A 13,734-nucleotide genomic window follows, 5' to 3' on the forward strand; every position below is an offset into this window, starting at 1 on the left:
CACTTATTAAAATTACTGAAACAAATCTACATTATCAAAAGTTTTTCTGTAAACTATACGAAATGTGAAAACAAGGTATAAAACAACAGTCCAAAAGAGTTTCAGCCACATGTATGTTCCTTCTTTAAGCCATTTTCAACAGATATCCAGGATTAAAATAAAATCATGACCTCAGAAGTAGTGCCCCTTTTGCCACTGTAGACCGTATCACTGTATATCCAGATGACAGCAGCAAATAACTGGTAAAATTTGTACAATCACACAGTAAATTTTAGCTCCCACTAATTAGCACAAGGTGAGTTAAACTGACAAAAGTTCTACACATTAAAATTTGTAACACACAAAAGATTATTCTCTCTGAATACTTTTCATGGCTGTGAAGACTAGAGTATCTCAAGGGCTCCAGTTTCGTTCACACTGGGCAACTGCACTTTTTTTAAATTAAATGATATGTGGGTTCTAAGTAGCTATTATAATTTGTAGTTGTCTCAGTTAGATAGCCGCTATGGCAGCTAAACAAATATCATCCAACCCAGTTACTTACCCTCATGGAATGAGAGTCAGCCACATTTTCACTTGGGAACCAGTCAGCAACATATTAAAGAGATCAGAGAAAAAAATGTCTGCTTGTGTCTGTGTATGTGCGGATCGATATGTGTGTGTGTGCGAGTGTACACCTGTCCTTTTTTCCCTCTAAGGGAAGTCTTTCTGCTCCCGGGATTGGAATGACTCCTTACCCTCTCCCTTAAAACCCACATCCTTTCGTCTTTCCCTCTCCTTCCCTCTTTCCTGAAGAAGCAACCGTCGGTTGCGAAAGCTAGAAATTCTGTGTGTGTGTTTGTGTGTTTTATTTATTGCGCCTATCTACCGGCGCTTTCCCGCTTGGTAAGTCTTGGAATCTTTGTTTTTAATATATAAAGAGATCATTCTTAAGACATAATAAAGCAAGAGCCATTACTTGCACAAAGTAAATAATTAATTGCACTGGCCTGTGTTTGCAAAGATACATACACCTTAACAGACTGGAGCCAGGAGAAGGAAAGGTAATGAAGCAAATGACAGAAGAAGAAAGACAGACTAATGGTAGAGGTCACAGCAAAGAGATATCATAATATAGACCCATTCCTACAGATTCTGAAACATTATGGATTCATATTTTATAAATAAGACTCCTTTCTTTGTCATTAATGGCTCAGTGGAGAATTAACGCATTATATTTAGTGAAAGTAATTTTACTAGCACAAGAAACAAAAGAAAAAATACTGATATGTCATTACAGTGCTCCCTTTGACTGAGGACAGGAAGTGATATTTACTCGTCAAAATTAAATTTAAAGTCTTTCACTAATTACATATGTCCATGAATGATAAATATTTGGTACCTAAAATAAACCTAAAGTTCACTTTACTGCTTATTCATGGGCAGAGATAAACTTTTTCACTATTTTCATTATCATATGTTGTTTGGATACATACAGATAAAAGGCAGGATTGTCTTTATTTATGTTCAATCGTCTTAAATTTCGTAAAGTTACAACAGCTAGGTAACCATCACAAGGATTACTTGCACACTATACTCACTTCTTATTCTGTTTATAGTCTTTTTTTTCTTTAGTATGACATAAGGTTTGGGCAATCTTGGATGAGTGATATTATTTATTAAAATATTAATTATATGTTTGAACTGGAAGGGACTGGAGACATGGGCATTGTAGTCAATGGACCAGTTGCGTAGGGCTGCAGACACTATAAAATGTTAAAAAAGAAGTATAGAAAAACAATAAGAGAAGCGAAAGCAAGAGCAATTGACACCACTATAGCGAACTCAAAAAACAAGGCAAAAGCAACTTGGAATGCAATCAATGCTGAAAGAAAGGAAAAAGATGGGTCAAACAAAGAAGAAGGTATTAGGTCAATTAAAATAGACAACACAGTGGTCACAGATGGTATGGAAATAGCAAACATACTGAATAATAACTATATCAGTGTAGAAGAAAACCTAAAATTGGAAAGAAATAGTCAAAAACAGAAGGATATTAAGGTACCAAAAAGATCATGCAGTACTATGCTCTTAAGACCAGTCACAGAAGATGAATTACAGAAACTGAAGTCCAAGAAATCAGCTGGTGATGATGAAATATCAAATCATGTAATAAAGCTGGTATGTGAGGAGATAATAACACCACTGAAGAACATAGCAAACTGTTCTTTCAGAGATGCAATTTTTCCAGAAAAACTGAAGATAATGAAGGTAGTGCCAGTGTACAATAAAGGGTGTAGGGATGATCCCAACAACTACAGACCAGTTTCACTGATATCAGGTTTCTCAAAAATCCTAGAAATGCTTATGTATACCAGATTAGTTAACTATTTGGACACCGAGCGAGGTGGCGCAGTGGTTAAACACTGGACTCGCATTCGGGAGGACGACGGTTCAATCCCGCGTCCGGCCATCCTGATTTAGGTTTTCCGTGATTTCCCTAAATCGCTCCGGCAAATGCCAGGATGGTTCCTTTCAAAGGGTACGGCCATCTTCCTTCCCCATCCTTCCCCAATCCGATGACACCGATGACTTCGCTGTCTGGTCTCCTTCCCCAAACCAACCAACCAACCAACTATTTGGACAAACATAACATTCTCATGCCCACACAACATGGTTTCAGAAAGGGTAAATCTACAGAATCAGCAATTGTCAGTCTAACAGAATACATTTTACAGTCCTTGGATGAGAAAAAAGTTGTCTCTGAAATGTTTCAGGATCTTTCAAAGGTATTTGACACCATTGACCATGAAATGCTGATACAAAAATTAAGCAACTATGGCATTCGGGGGCAACCAGGTGAATGGATAAAATCATACTTGTGCAACCACAAGCAGTATGTATCATTAGGAAACTCGTACCAATCAGAAACCAAATCCATCAAATAAGGAGTGCCGCAGGGTTCGGTAATGGGCCCATTGTTATTTAATGTATTTGTTAATGATATAGGTGTTGAGGAGGAAGAAAAGAAAATATTGTATGCTGATGACATGACAATACTAAATAGTGACCAAAATATGGAACAGCTTGAGAGAAGAGCATACATATCTGCAAATGTCACAGCTCAATGGCTGTTAGAAAATGAACTGGTTATAAATCTAAAAAAGACTATGTATGCAGTGTTTAAAAACAAGGAAAAGGCTGTAGACATGGATTTAGAGGTTGATGGAACAAGGCTGGAAGAAGTAGAATCTGCTAGATTCTTAGGTATTCTTGTGGATAATGAACTGAAATGGAAAAAACATATTAATAATGTCTGTAAGAAACTGAGCTCTGTCATATTCTTAATGATGCAGCTATCACAGTATTCAGACAAGAACCTTCTGTGTACATTGTATCATCGACTTTTCGAACCATACTTACAGTATGGAGTGACTGTGTGGGGAAACTCAAACAAACAAGAGACAAAATGAGTGTTCACATTACAAAAAAAAAAAAAAAAGCAATTAGGACCATTTTAAGAAGAAAGACCTCTGAAACATGCAGAAACTGTTTCAAGAATTTAAATATCTTAACTTTTTCATCGTTGTATATATACAAAACAATAATGTACATCACAAAAGGTAGTGAGGGCTGGATTACAAATGTGTACACACCCACAATACAAGAAACAAGAATAAAGTACGGAGCATACCCCACCGACTGGAAATGCTAGAAAAAGGACCCCAGTACTTTGGTATCAGACTACTAAGAAGTCTGGCCAAAACCCTGAAAGATAGTGTACTTCACAATGACTTTCCAAAGAAACTTAAAGACTATCTCATTGAAAAAGAGTTTTACAGTGTTGCAGAATACTTATTCCATTAAATTTGTATATATTGTTACTCATTATCAATAATGTAAAAATGTAAGCTAAATGTGTAGAAAAATAAGTGATAAGAAATGTTAACACTTTGACATGTCCTATATTACATGTACATTTACTGTACACAATGTAATCTTACAGGATCAAATAAAATTCAATTCAATTCAATTGAATAATGGTGTGATGTCCCTGGACTCGTCATTCAATTCAGGACCATACAGGAAGGTTCCTGGAATAAGAGGACAACATACCCCAATGTCATCCAGGTCAGGGTTCTGTGGAGGTTATGATGATGTTCACATCTGGTGGATTACATGAACAAATAGATGCACTCATATTAGGATAGTTGCCCTTACAAAATACCCATGTATATGATGAGAAAAAATTATATTAGGGTACAGTTAATTTACTTTCTCTTTGTGTGGTATTAATTATTGTTACTTACATAGGATTTATCTGTAAGAAATTATCATCAGTATAACTTGAGGCCATAATATTACAGTAAGACCAAGACAGTCTTTACTATAGCACTATTTATGTACAGAATACTGTCGACAGTTTTTAAATTGTCTCTATTAGTTACAAACCAGTCTAAGAATAATTAAACACAGCCACAGTGTACAGTGTCTCTGAGTATCATTTGTATCATTTTGTCCACTTTAAACACACTTCTTATGGTCCACAGAACATTAATAATGCACGCATCAGAGGTAGCATTCTGCCAACAATTGATTTTAAATCTACCCCACACTAGGCATGCCACAGTTTGAATCTCTCCATGCTGCCAGAATGAGCAATGCTCACATACAACATCAATTCAGTGAATGTTCTTTGTGTGACATGATTTTACTATATTTGGCACAATTCTCTGGATGAAGCAACAACTACTTTTGTGGCTGGAGCTGCTGTCTGTCTCCACATCATACTGGGACTGGTAAATGAAACACACTTTTATTTTCATATAGTTTATTCACTGGGTGACACAGTTGCTTCACATCACCACCTACTACTGTTTCACCTGTTATTTGCCACAAACAGTCCTAGATGCACATACCACAAATACCTGCTTGGATTGATAAAATAAGTTTATTCTTTACATCTTGCCTCACTTACCCAACACTTTATATGTGTTAGGCCACACTCACAAGTAGTTTGATTTACTACTCATCTAAAAATTCATCTGATTCCCTTTATATTGTTTTACAACGTTTTATTCAATTATAACAGAAATCATCTCAGTAATGCCTCAAGTGCTTTTCACAAACAATATGTCTGCAGATAGGTCTCACTGAACACACTATCAGACAATCACAGTAGATTTTCCATAAGTACTACTTATTGTAAATTACTGGTTGAATGTGCATTATGCATGGAAAAATTTTAAATGAATGAAACATTAAAAGTAATGGTAGCATTACAAAGTAGACATAGGAAGGGAAGTATGAATGTACTTTATTTCAATCATTTATATTAGTATCAGAAAAACGCAAAGTATTGGTTACCTGGGCAGAATCATTATTTATGAACAAATTATTTCAGTTAGAGGAAAACTATGAACAACACTTGAAAAATGAGGAAATTTATTTGTAAAATTATGCATGATACATGTACATAACATTAAATTTATATTTTTTAAATAGGTTGTCGAAGTTAAAAGTGTGTGCACTTGACGTACCATATTTACTCGAATCTAAGCCACAGTTTTTTCCCGGTTTTTGTAATCCAAAAACCCGCCTGCGGCTTAGAATTGAGTGCAAAGTAAGCGGAAGTTCTGAAAAATGTTGGTAGGTGCCGCCACAACTAACTTCTGCCATCTAAATTATGTAGCACTACACAGGCATGCTTTGCAGGCATGAAGATAAATACTGGCGCCAAAACCTCTGTGTTAGTAAATAAATTAAAGGGAAAGGTAGAAAAATGTAAACATTATGCCAAGTATTCTTTCGTGTTTGCTGCTATCTCATTTAAATCCTGTCTGCCTAATTAACTACGAAACTAGAGTGAGACAACAGCTACAAGAAGATACATATCATGTCATGTTTATATTCATATTATTCTTAAGCTGAATAGTGATACAGACAGAAATGAAGCACGGCAACTGACTAGATTTTTAAATCTAAGATGAATAATTTATGTGCAGAATGTAATGTACTAAAGAGGCGTCTGCAAAGATTTTCAAGCAGAGAAAAATTTTCGCTACTCTCATTCAGAACATCTTCTATCATAAGAAGTCTATTATTTGGTTTTTGTTGATCATTATCAAAGGAAACAGCGGTGTAAGTAACAACAAATAGCAGTCTTGCCATTGTTTCGCTTGTGAGACAATTCCTCTCTCTTCTTTTCATTGTAAGCCAAGGTAGCGCGCACATAAGCAAGACAAACCACGAGTGGTGACAGGTCATAAGCACTCATTATCAGAATGCGACAAACAATGCACGACACATTAAAATAATGCAGTTTCAGCTTAGAGTGACGTAAACACCTATAACAAAGAGAACGACACTTATCAGATCAAGGTAAAATAAGCAATCGATTCAAACCAAATGCAGCACGTGAAAAAGGAAGGGTACCCGTACAAATAAGGACGGAGCACCTGACACATAGCAATGGCTACTTGGTAAAGATTAACTGTTAAGCTTACGACTGAACCAAACTACTGTAGCTGTATCTTCATCTAATCGATCTAAATTGTGTCTCATGTTACAACGGACCAACTTTGTTTCGATTTGGAGGTGTGGTCTATAACTTGTCTCTACTCTTGAATTTCGAATCTCAAATTTCAGGTGCGGCTTAGATTAGGGAAAATTTTTTTCCTTGATTTCGAGTCTCATATTTCAGGTGCGGCTTGGATTCGAGTGCAGCTTCGATTCAAGTAAATATGGTACATCAAGGTGAGGGCTTATTCATTGGCAGTCATCTTGATGTGAAGCTCTCTGATATTTTAGGACTAATTTGACAGATTCATTGCTTGACCCCTAGACCGTAGCATAGCCAAAATTTAAAAATTCAACCATGTATCTTGAGGCCCTGAAAAGGGGGCTTTCTAATTTATGATTTGTTATTTGTGCAGCTGCATGTCGGAGCTCATAAACTAAAAGTTTATTGAACAATATTTTGTGGAATCAACAAGAAAACCACAGCTTTAGTCTCATTTATAATCCATTTAATTGCCTAGGTAGTTCTTAAGTCGTTGTTTGGACTTAAAGAAACTTCTAGCTAGTACGCCAATCAGAAGAGCAGTGGGAATGAACAAGCTTTTGTATGAAGTTGTACAAAGCCTCGAAGAAACACACAAATAAAGTTGCTTTAGACAGAAAGGTAGCAGTGAAACAAACACTGGGTCATGTCCTCGCACAATGGCAAGCAGTGCAGCATGCTAAAGTGGAATGTAAATTCTATCTGTATGATAGGTTTTTGTGTTAGACAACAAGGTTTGGGCCACTGGTAGTAACTCCTGTGGACCTAAAAGAAGAAGTTCTGAAAGTAGTGTATGATCTCGTACTATCAAGACATTGGGGTTGTAGGATAATGAATACAAGGGTAGTGAAATGCCACTGGAGGAAGTCTAGGAAAACAGATGTTTAGTAGTACATGAGAGGTTATAGCCAATGTGCACAGTGGACATATAGAGATATAAGTGAATATACACTCCTGGAAATTGAAATAAGAACACTGTGAATTCATTGTCCCAGGAAGGGGAAACTTTATTGACACATTCCTGGGGTCAGATACATCACATGATCACACTGACAGAACCACAGGCACATAGACATAGGCAACAGAGCATGCACAATGTCGGCACTAGTACAGTGTATATCCACCTTTCGCAGCAATGCAGGCTGCTATTCTCCCATGGAGACGATCGTAGAGATGCTGGATGTAGTCCTGTAGAATGGCTTGCCATGCCATTTCCACCTGGTGCCTCAGTTGGACCAGCGTTCGTGCTGGACGTGCACACCGCGTGAGACGACGCTTCATCCAGTCCCAAACATGCTCAATGGGGGACAGATCCGGAGATCTTGCTGGCCAGGGTAGTTGACTTACACCTTCTAGAGCACGTTGGGTGGCACGGGATACATGCGGACGTGCATTGTCCTGTTGGAACAGCAAGTTCCCTTGCCGGTCTAGGAATGGTAGAACAATGGGTTCGATGATGGTTTGGATGTACCGTGCACTATTCAGTGTCCCCTCGGCGATTACCAGAGGTGTACAGCCAGTGTAGGAGATCACTCCCCACACCATGATGCTGGGTGTTGGCAATGTGTGCATCGGTCATATGCAGTCCTGATTGTGCCGCTCACCTGTATGGTGCCAAACACGCATACGACCATCATTGGCACCCAGGCAGAAGCGACTCTCATCCCTGAAGACGACACGTCTCCATTCGTCCCTCCATTCACACCTGTCACGACACCACAGGAGGCGGGTTGCACGATGTTGGGGCGTGAGCGGAAGACGGCCTAACGGTGTGCGGGACTGTAGCCCAGCTTCATGGAGACGGTTGCGAATGGTCCTCGCTGATACCCCAGGAGCAACAGTGTTCCTAATTTGTTGGGAAGTGGCGGTGCGGTCCCCTACGGCACTGCGTAGGATCCTACGGTCTTGGCGTGCATCTCTGCGTCGCTGCGGTTCGGTCCCAGGTCGACGGGCACTTGCACCTTCCGCCGACCACTGGCGACAACATCGATGTACTGTGGAGACCTCACGCCCCACGTGTTGAGTAATTCGGCGGTACGTCCACCCGGCCTCCCGCATGCCCACTATACGCCCTCGCTCAAAGTCCGTCAACTGCACATACGGTTCACGTCCATGCTGTCGCGACATGCTACCAGTGTTAAAGACTGCGATGGAGCTCCATATGCCACGGCAAACTGGCTGACACTGACGGCGGCGGTGCACAAATGCTCTGCATCTAGCGCCATTCGACGGCCAACACTGCGGTTCCTGGTGTGTCCGCTGTGCCATGCATGTGATCATTGCTTGTACAGCCCTCTCGCAGTGTCCGGAGCAAGTATGGTGGGTCTGACACACCGGTGTCAATGTGTTCTTCTTTTCCATTTCCAGGAGTGTATTTGTAAAGGTTATCAGAAGTGATGCAACCTTTTCCAATGATTATGTTGAACATCCTTGGGTCATTTAACTGGAGCACAACAGCAAACTGATATTTGTTGACTGTTGCTGATCATTTTTCTTGGTATGAGTAAATAATTCCAAACCCTAGTCAACAGGCTTAGTGACAGAGCAAGCACTGGTCAACAGGTAGGTGCTCAAATTTGGAATGCCAGAAGTGATAATCATGGATGAGGGAACATATTTAATGTCAGACTTGTTAAAGCTGCTGTGTAATTTGCTAATAGTTAAAAGTTAAGAACTAGACAGCTGCTCCCTCAGGCTAATACACACAGAGTGTATAACATTACTAGGAGGATGCTGAGTCGATGTCTGAACTCATGGTTGAGCACTTATCTATCATTTGTTGTGACCACATACAATTCAAAGCTCCATTCCAGAACAGGATTGTTGTCATATGAGGTAGTGTACAGGGGCACATAACACCTTTTTTCACAAGATAAGACCAAAGGATGGTAAGGACACGGAGTCTATCAAGAATGTTCTTAAAATGTCAAGGGAAATACAGATGTCAGTGAAATACAAGCACATTCAGGGAGCAAACACCCCCCTGGAATGCCAAGAGCAGTTATAAAACAATGAGAGCAGATTACTAAAATATAAAGACAGCTGATGGGTAATGTTATCAAATTCTTACATCCCAAAGGGTGGGTCCAAAAAGTTTGTAACTAGATGTCAAGGGGCAGTGATGATGACTGAAACAACATCACTGGTTAGTATAAAACTCCAGTTACTGGCCATTCAATGATTTTTCATGTTGAGTGGCTGAAGCCACTTCATGGTACTCCAGATGTGTTGATGCAAGTGTTGTCTTTAGATGAGGATAAAGCTGTGTGTAGAAGGAAGAAGGGGAATCACAAAAACCTAGAACAACCTGAGCATGAAATTCCATACGGATTAAGACCAAAAAAGTAGAAGAAAATGGTTTACATTTGGGTTAGGATGTATATTGTTGAAAAGTTAATTTAAGTTTATATAGAGTGTTATTTAGGGATTAATATGGATGAATAACTGATTAACGAATAGAGCAGAAATAGGGGGTATGACTTGTGTCTCATTTTATATGCAGTGTTATACTTATGTGCTCATTTTGTGATAAAGCAAGCTGGGGTCTTCTTACTTCCTCTCTTATTTTGCCATCTACCTCCTTAAATACATTTTTTCATTCTCAACTAATTACCATTAACATACATGAGTATAATCTGCATTTTCATAAAAGAGAAAGGTTGGCCCTCAGTTTTAAAGAATATAACAACAGATCTAATTTTGTGCTTAGTTTTATGTATGTAATTGATTTTCTAATTTCTTTTGGCTATTCCTAGTTATCTTTTCTTATAGGGCAAAGTCAGTAATTGTTCCATGAGTTATATTCTATTGTTGACTTACAAACAAATATAAATTTTGTTCTAATTATAAATATTTGGAAGAACAACAGCTAGCATTCTTTAAGTATTTATTTGGCGCAATTCGAAAACATGTTAGCAAAGACAGCACTTATATAATTCCACAGTAATTACCAGTTTTGTTGAAAGTTTTGTTTCTATAACTATATCTGTTAATTTCATCATTTAAACAAGTAATTCGGCCTAACCCTTGTAGTAAAAGAAACTGTTAAAAATATGGAATTTTTTAAATGTATTCAGTTAATTGAATGATTTATATTTTAATTGTAATTTTGGTAACTTAAACATCGAACAACTTATAATTTCAGTGCCTATTATTGTGATGATATATAAAGGCCCAATTTTTGGTCCTGAGGCAGTCAGTCTATGGCTGATTTTCAGACAAGGAAACTATATTAGTTAAGTCAACAACAATCCATCAGCTTAACTGTGAATTAAGTGTAGCACAAATAGGCCATTTGTTAATACAATTATTCAATACATACTGTATTATTCTGAAAGAACTGTGAACTTTGTGGTTAGGTTTTTACTGCTCATAGATATTCAACAGTAAACTATTGCAGCAGTATGCTGATGTTTGCCTGCAACCTATTAATGAGGCTTATCAAAATTTAGCAATAGTTAACTGACCATATTAACTTTATAATATTGGGGGTTGTAAACAGAAAATGTAAAGAACTGTGAAATGCAACTGTGCAACTGTCATCTACATCGATTACAGTACTCAGTGTTGAACTTGCATCTTCCATTTCTTCAGCCAGTATAACAACGCAGTACATCAACACCAAAGACTATCAATGAAGAACTAAAGTAGACAAACGTCACAATTTGTACATGGGTTACGTGTTTTAGGCTTGTGTTTTCTTTTGTATTTCTATGAGATGGCAGACTCGAGGGTAAAGATGGGAATTTTCTGTTGCTAGATTGCTGCTGGATGAGGTAGAAATGAGGGGAATCCTCATCTTAGCAGTGTTCCATCTTCTCATCAGGAGTAGACTGGGGATGCTCAGGTACTACCAGTTGAAAATGGGGTCTTTTTCATGAGACAGAATGCTGTAGTACTCACAAGCCATTGTCAGGTATTGGTATAGCGACATAAAAGAGGATGAAACTTCCTGACAGATTAAAACTGTGTGCCCGACCGAGACTCGAACTCGGGACCTTTGCCTTTCGTGGGCAAGTGCTCTACCATCTGAGCTACCGAAGCACGACTCACGCCCGGTACTCACAGCTTTACTTCTGCCAGTATCCGTCTCCTACCTTCCAAACTTTACAGAAGCTCTCCTGCTTCTGTAAAGTTTGGAAGGTAGGAGACGGATACTGGCAGAAGTAAAGCTGTGAGTACCGGGCATGAGTCGTGCTTCGGTAGCTCAGATGGTAGAGCACTTGCCCGCGAAAGGCAAAGGTCCCGAGTTCGAGTCTCGGTCGGGCACACAGTTTTAATCTGCCAGGAAGTTTCATATCAGCGCACACTCTGCTGCAGAGTGAAAATCTCATTCTGGATAAAAGAGGATGGTTAGACACAGAGAAAAGAATACTAAAAACAGTTTATGGGAATGTAGGTGCTGGTGGCATCTAGAAACTGTATGGTACAGTGAATAGAGAGAGAGAGAGAGAGAGAGAGAGAGTGCTATGGCAAAGAGGAATAAAGCCACATGGAATGGCACACTTCACAATAAAACCAGTTTGGAACTAGAGGTGTTGAATAATACATTAGCAATGGAGGTAACACAGTTGATGAAGACAATTGTAAACACTTTAAACAAAATACCTGGAAGCTATAGAGGCCTGTATGGGTACTTTAGATAAGGCCTTGATATAGTCTTTAGCTGATAGCTTGAGTGATGCTCAGGCAGTAGTGGCAAAGGAGATGGAAGCAGTTTTACATGCTACACCATGGGCAACTGACTCCAGCTCTGTTAAAACCAGATTTCCTGTTAGGGCTGCAGAATGTGCATAAGGAACTGCAGCCAGAATTATAACTTATCACCAAACCAGGTGAATCAAACCTACCAATTTATTACCACACAGCAACAGGTTAGAATAAAATGGATCTAATGGGATGGTATGTATTAGTTCAGTTTCCAGTTAACAATTGGTACAAGTGTTTCACCATGTACTCATACCCATTAAGATGGGTAATCTTGGAGAAGTTTGTGCAGGTTAAAACAAAGACATATAGCTGATCTCAAAGGGCAGCGGCAGTCACACAGTGGTGTCACTACCCAAAGTCCATCACTGTCAAGGGGAAGGGTTACAGTCTGCCTAATGCAGGTGCGTCAAACAGGCATCAGCACATGCAACTTTCAGTTGTATTTCAGTAAGACAGAAGGTCAGGATTGCTCAAGTGACATCCTGGAGCACAACCCTATTTTCAGCATGCTTGTCCACACTGGGTTTAGTCTGTAAGCAATACTAAAATTTTAACATCAAACTGCTACGAGCAGGGCAGGCTCATGGAAACTAACTGGTTAAAACTGCAGGGGAGTGGAACAATTAATAATGTGACTGAATTGGGAATAACAGGGACAATCTTCCACCTGTCAACCTCTATTATAGGAGAAACCAAACTGAGTGTTATGCAGCCACAGTTATATTGGTCAGAGAAGTTACCTAATTGGAACATTGAATTCACATCTCATGGCCACACCCATGTTCTGAATTGTCTGAAATCTGTGTCAATACATGCACCTTGTAAACAGTCATAAGTAACACATTTCTCTTGTTAGGTGGTCTGCTGCTAGCTATTACTTTGACCAAAACCAAAACATGCATCTTCATGCTTTCACTATACAAAGAATGATCTATTAGATTTCAGGTGTGAAGCCACAGGAACACTGTTTTTTCCACCTGACATTTTGGCTGCATACTCAGAAAATGGTGAAATGGTATACACTCAAACAATCAGATGAAGAAATAGACTTTCTGCAGTTGCATGCCTAATGTCTCATGGACCATAGTACCTATAAGGAATGTAGCCTTAGTTACCATCATTAATTTGTTATTTCTCACAATATGTTTCATTTTGAAGTGACAGGCATCTTTATTACACAGGTTATTTTTAAATAAGCTAATGACCACTTTCGTGGTTAAATTACACAGCTGCAAAACTGTCAACAGCAACATTTAGAACATAATATTCACTTTTTTAAAATTAACAGTAGTTTCAAAAAAATTACAATTCTATGAAAAATTCAAGAAGTTGATTAGCTGATGAATTATAAATGTTTAGCTTGAAGCACAATAAGCAGATGCCATTTCTTTTCTTAGTAGCACAATGTGAGCAAAATGGAACCTTCAACCTCTGCTTCCAGATTTAGTGAGAAAATCAGCCCACTGATCACTGAAAGCAGCAAA

The sequence above is a fragment of the Schistocerca gregaria genome, chromosome 4 (assembly GCF_023897955.1).
Source record: "Schistocerca gregaria isolate iqSchGreg1 chromosome 4, iqSchGreg1.2, whole genome shotgun sequence".
NCBI lineage: Eukaryota > Metazoa > Arthropoda > Insecta > Orthoptera > Acrididae > Schistocerca > Schistocerca gregaria.